This window comes from Chanodichthys erythropterus, chromosome 23 (assembly GCF_024489055.1).
Source record: "Chanodichthys erythropterus isolate Z2021 chromosome 23, ASM2448905v1, whole genome shotgun sequence".
Lineage (NCBI taxonomy): Eukaryota > Metazoa > Chordata > Actinopteri > Cypriniformes > Xenocyprididae > Chanodichthys > Chanodichthys erythropterus.
The window spans coordinates 18,263,967-18,271,035 of record NC_090243.1 but is presented as its reverse complement, the minus strand read 5'-3'; positions in this window follow the sequence as shown (position 1 = coordinate 18,271,035).

The following is a 7,069-nucleotide window of genomic DNA, read 5'->3' as shown; positions in this document are numbered from 1 at the left end:
TGTTGCTATGTGGTTGCTGAGTTGTTTTGAGTGGTTGTTGTGCGTGTGTTGATAAGCATTTGCTGGGTTGTTCTGAGTGGTTGTGGTTTTGTTGCTATGTGGTTGCTGGGGTGTCTTGACTGGTTGTGAGTGTGTTGCTATGTGATTTCTGGGGTGTTTTGAGTGGTTGTGAGTGTGTTGCTATGCAGTTGCTGAGGGGTTTTGACTGGTTGTGAGAGTGTTGCTATGTGGTTGCTGGGTGTTTTGACTGGTTGTGAGAGTGTTGCTATGTGATTGCTGGGTGTTTTGAGTGGTTGTGAGTGTGTTGGTATGTGGTTGCTGGGGTGTTTTGACTGGTTGTTGTGCGTGTGTTAAGCATTTGCTGGGTTGTTCTGAGTGCTTGTGAGTGTGTTGCTATGTGGTTGCTGGGTGTTTTGACTGGTTGTGAGTGTGTTGCTATGTGATTGCTGGGGTGTTTTGACTGGTTGTGAGTGTGTTGCTATGTGGTTGCTGGGTGTTTTGAGTGGTTGTGAGTGTGTTGCTATGTGATTGCTGGGGTGTTTTGACTGGTTGTGAGTGTGTTGCTATGTGGTTGCTGGGTGTTTTGAGTGGTTGTGAGTGTGTTGCTATGCAGTTGCTGAGGGGTTTTGACTGGTTGCGAGAGTGTTGCTATGTGATTGCTGGGTGTTTTGACTGGTTGTGAGAGTGTTGCTATGTGAATGTGTTGGTATGTGGTTGCTGGGGTGTTTTGAGTGGTTGTTGTGCGTGTGTTGATAAGCATTTGCTGGGTTGTTCTGACTGGTTGTGAGTGTGTTGCTATGTGGTTGCTGGGGTGTTTTGACTGGTTGTGAGTGTGTTGCTATGTGGTTGCTGGGGTGTTTTGACTGGTTGTTGTGCATGTGTTAAGCATTTGCTGGGTTGTTCTGAGTGCTTGTGAGTGTGTTGCTATGTGGTTGCTGGGGTGTCTTGACTGGTTGTGACTGTGTTGCTATGTGTTTACTGGGGTGTTTTGACTGGTTGCGAGTGTGTTGCTATGTGGTTGCTGAGGTGTTGATAAGCATTTGCTGGGTTGTTCTGACTGGTTGTAAGTGTGTTGCTATGTGGTTGCTGGGGTGTTTTGACTGGTTGTGAGTGTGTTGCTATGTGGTTGCTGGGGTGTTTTGACTGGTTGTTGTGCATGTGTTAAGCATTTGCTAGGTTGTTCTGAGTGCTTGTGAGTGTGTTGCTATGTGGTTGCTGGGGTGTTTTGACTGGTTGCGAGTGTGTTGCTATGTGGTTGCTGAGGTGTTTTGAGTGGTTGTTGTGCGTGTGTTGATAAGCATTTGCTGGGTTGTTCTGAGTGGTTGTGGTTTTGTTGCTATGTGGTTGCTGGGTGTCTTGACTGGTTGTGAGTGTGTTGCTATGTGATTTCTGGGGTGTTTTGAGTGGTTGTGAGTGTGTTGCTATGCAGTTGCTGAGGGGTTTTGACTGGTTGTGAGAGTGTTGCTATGTGGTTGCTGGGTGTTTTGACTGGTTGTGAGAGTGTTGCTATGAGGTTGCTGAGGGGTTTTGACTGGTTGTGAGAGTGTTGCTATGTGATTGCTGGGTGTTTTGAGTGGTTGTGAGTGTGTTGGTATGTGGTTGCTGGGGTGTTTTGACTGGTTGTTGTGCGTGTGTTAAGCATTTGCTGGGTTGTTCTGAGTGCTTGTGAGTGTGTTGCTATGTGGTTGCTGGGGTGTTTTGACTGGTTGTGAGTGTGTTGCTATGTGGTTGCTGGGTGTTTTGAGTGGTTGTGAGTGTGTTGCTATGCGGTTGCTGAGGGGTTTTGACTGGTTGCGAGTGTGTTGCTATGTGGTTGCTGAGGTGTTTTGACTGGTTGTTGTGCGTGTGTTGATAAGCATTTGCTGGGTTGTTCTGAGTGGTTGTGAGTGTGTTGCTATGTGGTTGCTGGGGTGTTTTGACTGGTTGTGAGTGTGTTGCTATGTGGTTGCTGGGTGTTTTGAGTGGTTGTGAGTGTGTTGCTATGCGGGTGCTAAGGGCCTTGACTGGTTGTGAGTGTGTTGCTATGTGGTTGCAGGGGTGTTTTAAGTGGTTGTGAGTGTGTTGTTATGCGGTTGCTGAGGGGTTTTGACTGGTTGTGAGAGTGTTGCTATGCGGTTGCTGGGGTGTTTTGAGTGGTTGTTAGTGTGTGCTTTTGCTATAAGTCAAAAGAGTCCACCCTCCAAGTCTTCAATTAATTTTGTTTTATCATGCACCAGGTGGAAATCTTAAACTAAACACCTTGCCTTACCTCCCCTACAAGACTCATGATTTGAGGATTCATTCATGTCTGAAGCACAAACACTGCAGGATGACGCATACACTGAAGTTCAATGCTTATGGTTAGGAGCTTGTTCAAATCACTAACGGTATGAGCAATAGACTTGGCAAATATCACTGTACATTCTCATGCTAAGAACAAAGTAATCACAAGTAAGCCACAACATGTGGTGTTAGTTCACAAGCTCACTACATGCAAGTTTCACACTCCGAAGATGAAATACTAACCAAGCTTGAGGATTTCAGTAAAGTGCTCCAGATATGATCTATATCCTTAATAGAACAGCTCAAGAAGTCTTGCAGGAGTCTGTCTTCATGCTATTCTGGGGGCTGCTGACCCATAACTTAGAGTGACACATAACAGCTGTTTTGCCCTGACTGACCACTGGATGGGTTCACAGAGTACGTGAATGAGAGAGAGAGGAATTAGAAGAATGAATGATCACAGCTGTTGCTGCTCAGTACAGCTGCTCTACTGAAGCTCTGGCAGCTGTGGTTGCCAGAAATTCATTTAGATATGACAACAATGGCATTACTGGTATTTTGGTAATGTGATATAAAACAGTCACATGTACATAATCGATAAAAAAAGAACTGTAAATATAGAAATAATATATTGTAAAATGTGATGTTTCATCTGTGGCTAAACAATTTAGACTTTTGCCATAAATAAGACAATTCATACTTTTTACCAAAAAATATTTTATTCCTACAATATTTTAAATTAAAACATATTTTATTGGTAAAGCCAATATTGTTTTTCATTATTTTCATCAATCAGGTAACAATTAACATGTTTTTACTGTAGCATTTTTTTCTTTTTGAATAGTTTTTACAGTCAAGAAAGGGACAGCAAGAATGCATGAATACAAGTGGACATGGAGTATGTGAGGTGTAGGAGTGTGTGTGAGTGTCTGAGAAATGGTTGCATAATGTCTGTTGTGCAGCAGACATACAAACAGAGCCTGAGCTAAACAAAGCATGAACTGTTGAGACCTCATGAACAAAACAACAGTCGCTTATTGAGCAATGCTCGCTGGTGACCTGGTCAGGATGACCACAACATTGTAGCCTGTGTTTGAAGATAATAACGTTCTTTAGAAATAAGGTTGTAGAAAAGTTGTGGAAACCTTATTGCACATTATATCATGTCCACAACCAAGCCAGTTTCGAAATGAAATTCTTCTTAATTGCTATTGTTTAATTTTTTTCTTATGTTAAGAATATTTTGTATTCCCAAGAACATCATTTAAAAATGTTTTAATAATTTTTTTCCCTGAATTCTTGAAAAGAATGTTCTTAAAAATAATCATCAATAACCCCTTTAAGTTAAGATAACCTCCAACTTGTCTTTAAAAAGGCGGCCTTTGAGATACTGTTGGGAAGTCAGATTCTTTTCCACATACCTGATCTTTTGAACAATTTGTTTCAATGAAGTAGTTAAAAAAAAAGATTCACCAGTTTTTTTATGTCATCACGTAATGATGTCATTAATGCACGCTATCATCCCTGTGAGTGATATACATGCCCTAAACACTTAAATAAAGCCATGTGTAATGTGTGATTTATGTTTTATTAAATTTGTTATTTAAGAAACTTCCACCTCATTCAAGTCCTCAGTTCACATGTACATCTATCATAGTATATTGTTGACTTGAGTTTTGATCCATTAACTTGTGGATCAGTGTGACACAAGTCGCAAAATGTTTTAAACATTTCAGTTCAATTTGGTAACCGGTTCATCATGTTCACTAAAAATAACCAGTACAATTTGTTCAGGAACCGGACATCACTAACATCAAAGCCATTGATATATTCTTAAGAAAATAATTACATACTTCTTAAGAACATTTTTAGAAACATCCTAATTACTTTGTTGGTGTTGGATTCATAAATAAGAAGATTTCTGTAAATCCGACACCAGATGTAAGTTTAAAGCAGTAGGTCAATGGCACAAAACCAAAATCAGTCAAAGTTTATTGGATGTTTAAAGGGATAGTTCACCCAAAAATGAAAATTTGATGTTTATCTGCTTACCCCCAGTGCATCCAAGATGTAGGTGACTTTTTTTCTTCAGTCGAACGCAAATTATGATTTTTAACTGCAACCGCTGCCGTCTGTCAGTCAAATAATAGCAGTGATTGGGAACTTCAACTATAACAGTAAATAAAACTTGCTTAGACAAATCAAAATTAAAACCTGCGGCTCGTGACGACACATTAATGTCCTATGACACGAAACGATCGGTTTGTGCGAGAAACCGAACAGTTTTTATATAATTTTTTACCTCTAATACACCACTATGTCCAACTTCGTTCAGCTTCCTGTTAGTGAGGTCAAAAAACGCGTTCTGTTGACGGAAGTGATGTCTCGCCCATATACTTCAATGAGAGCGAGACATCACTTCCGTTGTCAGAGCGCGATCAGACCTCACTAGCCGGAAGCTGAACGAAGTTGGACATAGTGGTGTATTAGAGGTAAAAATTATATAAATACTGTTCGGTTTCTCGCACAAACCGATCGTTTCGTGTCTTAGGACATCAATGTGCCGTCACGAGCCGCAGGTTTTAATTTTGATTTGTCTAAGCAAGTTTTTTCGACTCTTATTGTTCAAGTTCCCAATCACTGCTATTATTTGACTGACAGACGGCAGCGGTTGCAGTTAAAAATCATAATTTGCGTTCGACTGAAGAAAAAAAGTCATCTACATCTTGGATGCCCTGGGGGTAAGCAGATAAACATCAAATTTTCATTTTTGGGTGAACTATCCCTTTAATCTACAATTATAGTATGTGGATTTTAGATCAATGAGATTCCACTGTTGGTTTATTGTGTCATGTCTGAATAAATTGAAAATCCTGAAATAATTGTTCAAACCCACACTGTCTATACAGTCATTTTGTAATTGAAGAAATCTGATATTTGTGTTCAGACACTGTGGTCATTATTTATAGGCACATGAGTTGTTACCGTAATGATATACAGTAAGCATCAGCATGACCACAAGAAACATAAGACAGTAGCGGTCATTATAGAAACAGAGAATGGAAAAATGGAAATTTTGCCTCTGCTCACATTCATCCATTCATGATTTCTTGCCACAATACTGAACATATAAACTTATGCATCAAAGTCATTACTGTGTTTTATATATTCATGCATCTGAACAACTCACTGTTTTTAAAATATGTTTCTTATTTATGTTTTAATATATTTATTATTTTTCACCAAAAACATTATTGCAACTTAAAATACCTGTTTTTTATAGTAATATATTTTAAAAAGTAATCTATTCCTGTGATCGAAGCTGGATTTTCAGCATCATTACTCCAGTCTTCAGTGTCACATGATATATATGCTGCATATATGCTGATTTGCTACTCAAGAAACATTTCATGTTATAAATCACTACATTTTTGTGGAAACTGTGTTTTTTATTCAGGAGTTTTGATGAATGGAAAGTTCAAAACAGCATTTATTTGAAATAAAAAATCTTCTTAACATTATAAATGTCTTTATTGTCACTTTGGATCAATTTAATCCATCCTTGCTGAATAAAAGTATTAATATCTTTCAACAACAAAAAACTTACCGACCCCAAACGTTTAAACGTTAAAGAGATAGTTCAGCCAAAAATAAAATTCTGTCATCATTTACTCACCTTCAAGTCGTTCCAAACCTGTATGAATTTCTTTCTTCTGCTGAATGCGAAATAAGAAAGTTTGTAACCAGGCCACTTTGGGGCACCATTGAAAAAAAATACTATGGAAGCCAATGGTGCCCCAGAATTGTTCAGTTTCCCACATTCTTCAAAATATCTTCCTTTGTGTTTAACAGAACAAAGAAGTTCTACAGGTTTGGAACAACTTGAGAGTGAGTAAATGATAGAATTTTCATTTTTGGGTTAACTGTCCCTTTAATGTGTTCAGACCACCGATCACATGCACACAAAAATCTGCTTTAGAACCATAAAGACTGGTGTATGTTAAAAAAGAAAGTACAGTGGTTAAAACAACGTGAGTAACTACAACAAACGACCACAAACTACACAAAGAAACACAATATCATGCAAGAAAATAAACTGTTTTACCTTTTCTGTTTTCGGTACCCAACAGCAACTTCCAGTGACATGGTGCGTTCAGCATCTCTTCTTCTGAGAGACAAACTCTCTCAACACAGTCGCACAGACGCTGCGGAGGCTCAATCCCTCTTTCATCCCTTCAACACTGAATCCTCTGTTTCACCAGTTCACTCGCTCTCTTTTTTTTTTTTTTTTACTTCTGATGTCTGTAGAGTGGCATTTAGCTTCATCTCTGCAAGTAGGACAGAAAAATCACAACTAATTCTCCTGAACAGCAATGGAGAGCAAATGGAGAATTTTTCTAAATTTGCTAGGAGACATTTGTCTCCTCTAGTTTCAGAGGTGATCACAAAAATGTCTCACTTTTTTCTTAAAAGATTGTAATGATCTGATGAGTATAATGAGATAATGAGTCATTATAGGGAACATTATGTAAATTATGAACAGATGTTAATGTTGTCATTAAAATGTCAAAAACACAAATCTACAATTTTAGTTGAAAAGTTTGTGAATGAAAGAAAAATGTTATTTGTCACCTTTTCATCATTTACAGTAAATTCTTTTGTAAAATTTTTTCAGTCTGTGCTGTTATTTTAAAGTATAAATATATGTACACATGATTAATATAATCACACATTAAATTAACCCATAACTGCAAATTGCATTCAGTAACTTCAAAACCGCATGCAGTGTCATTGCACGTCAGCTTCC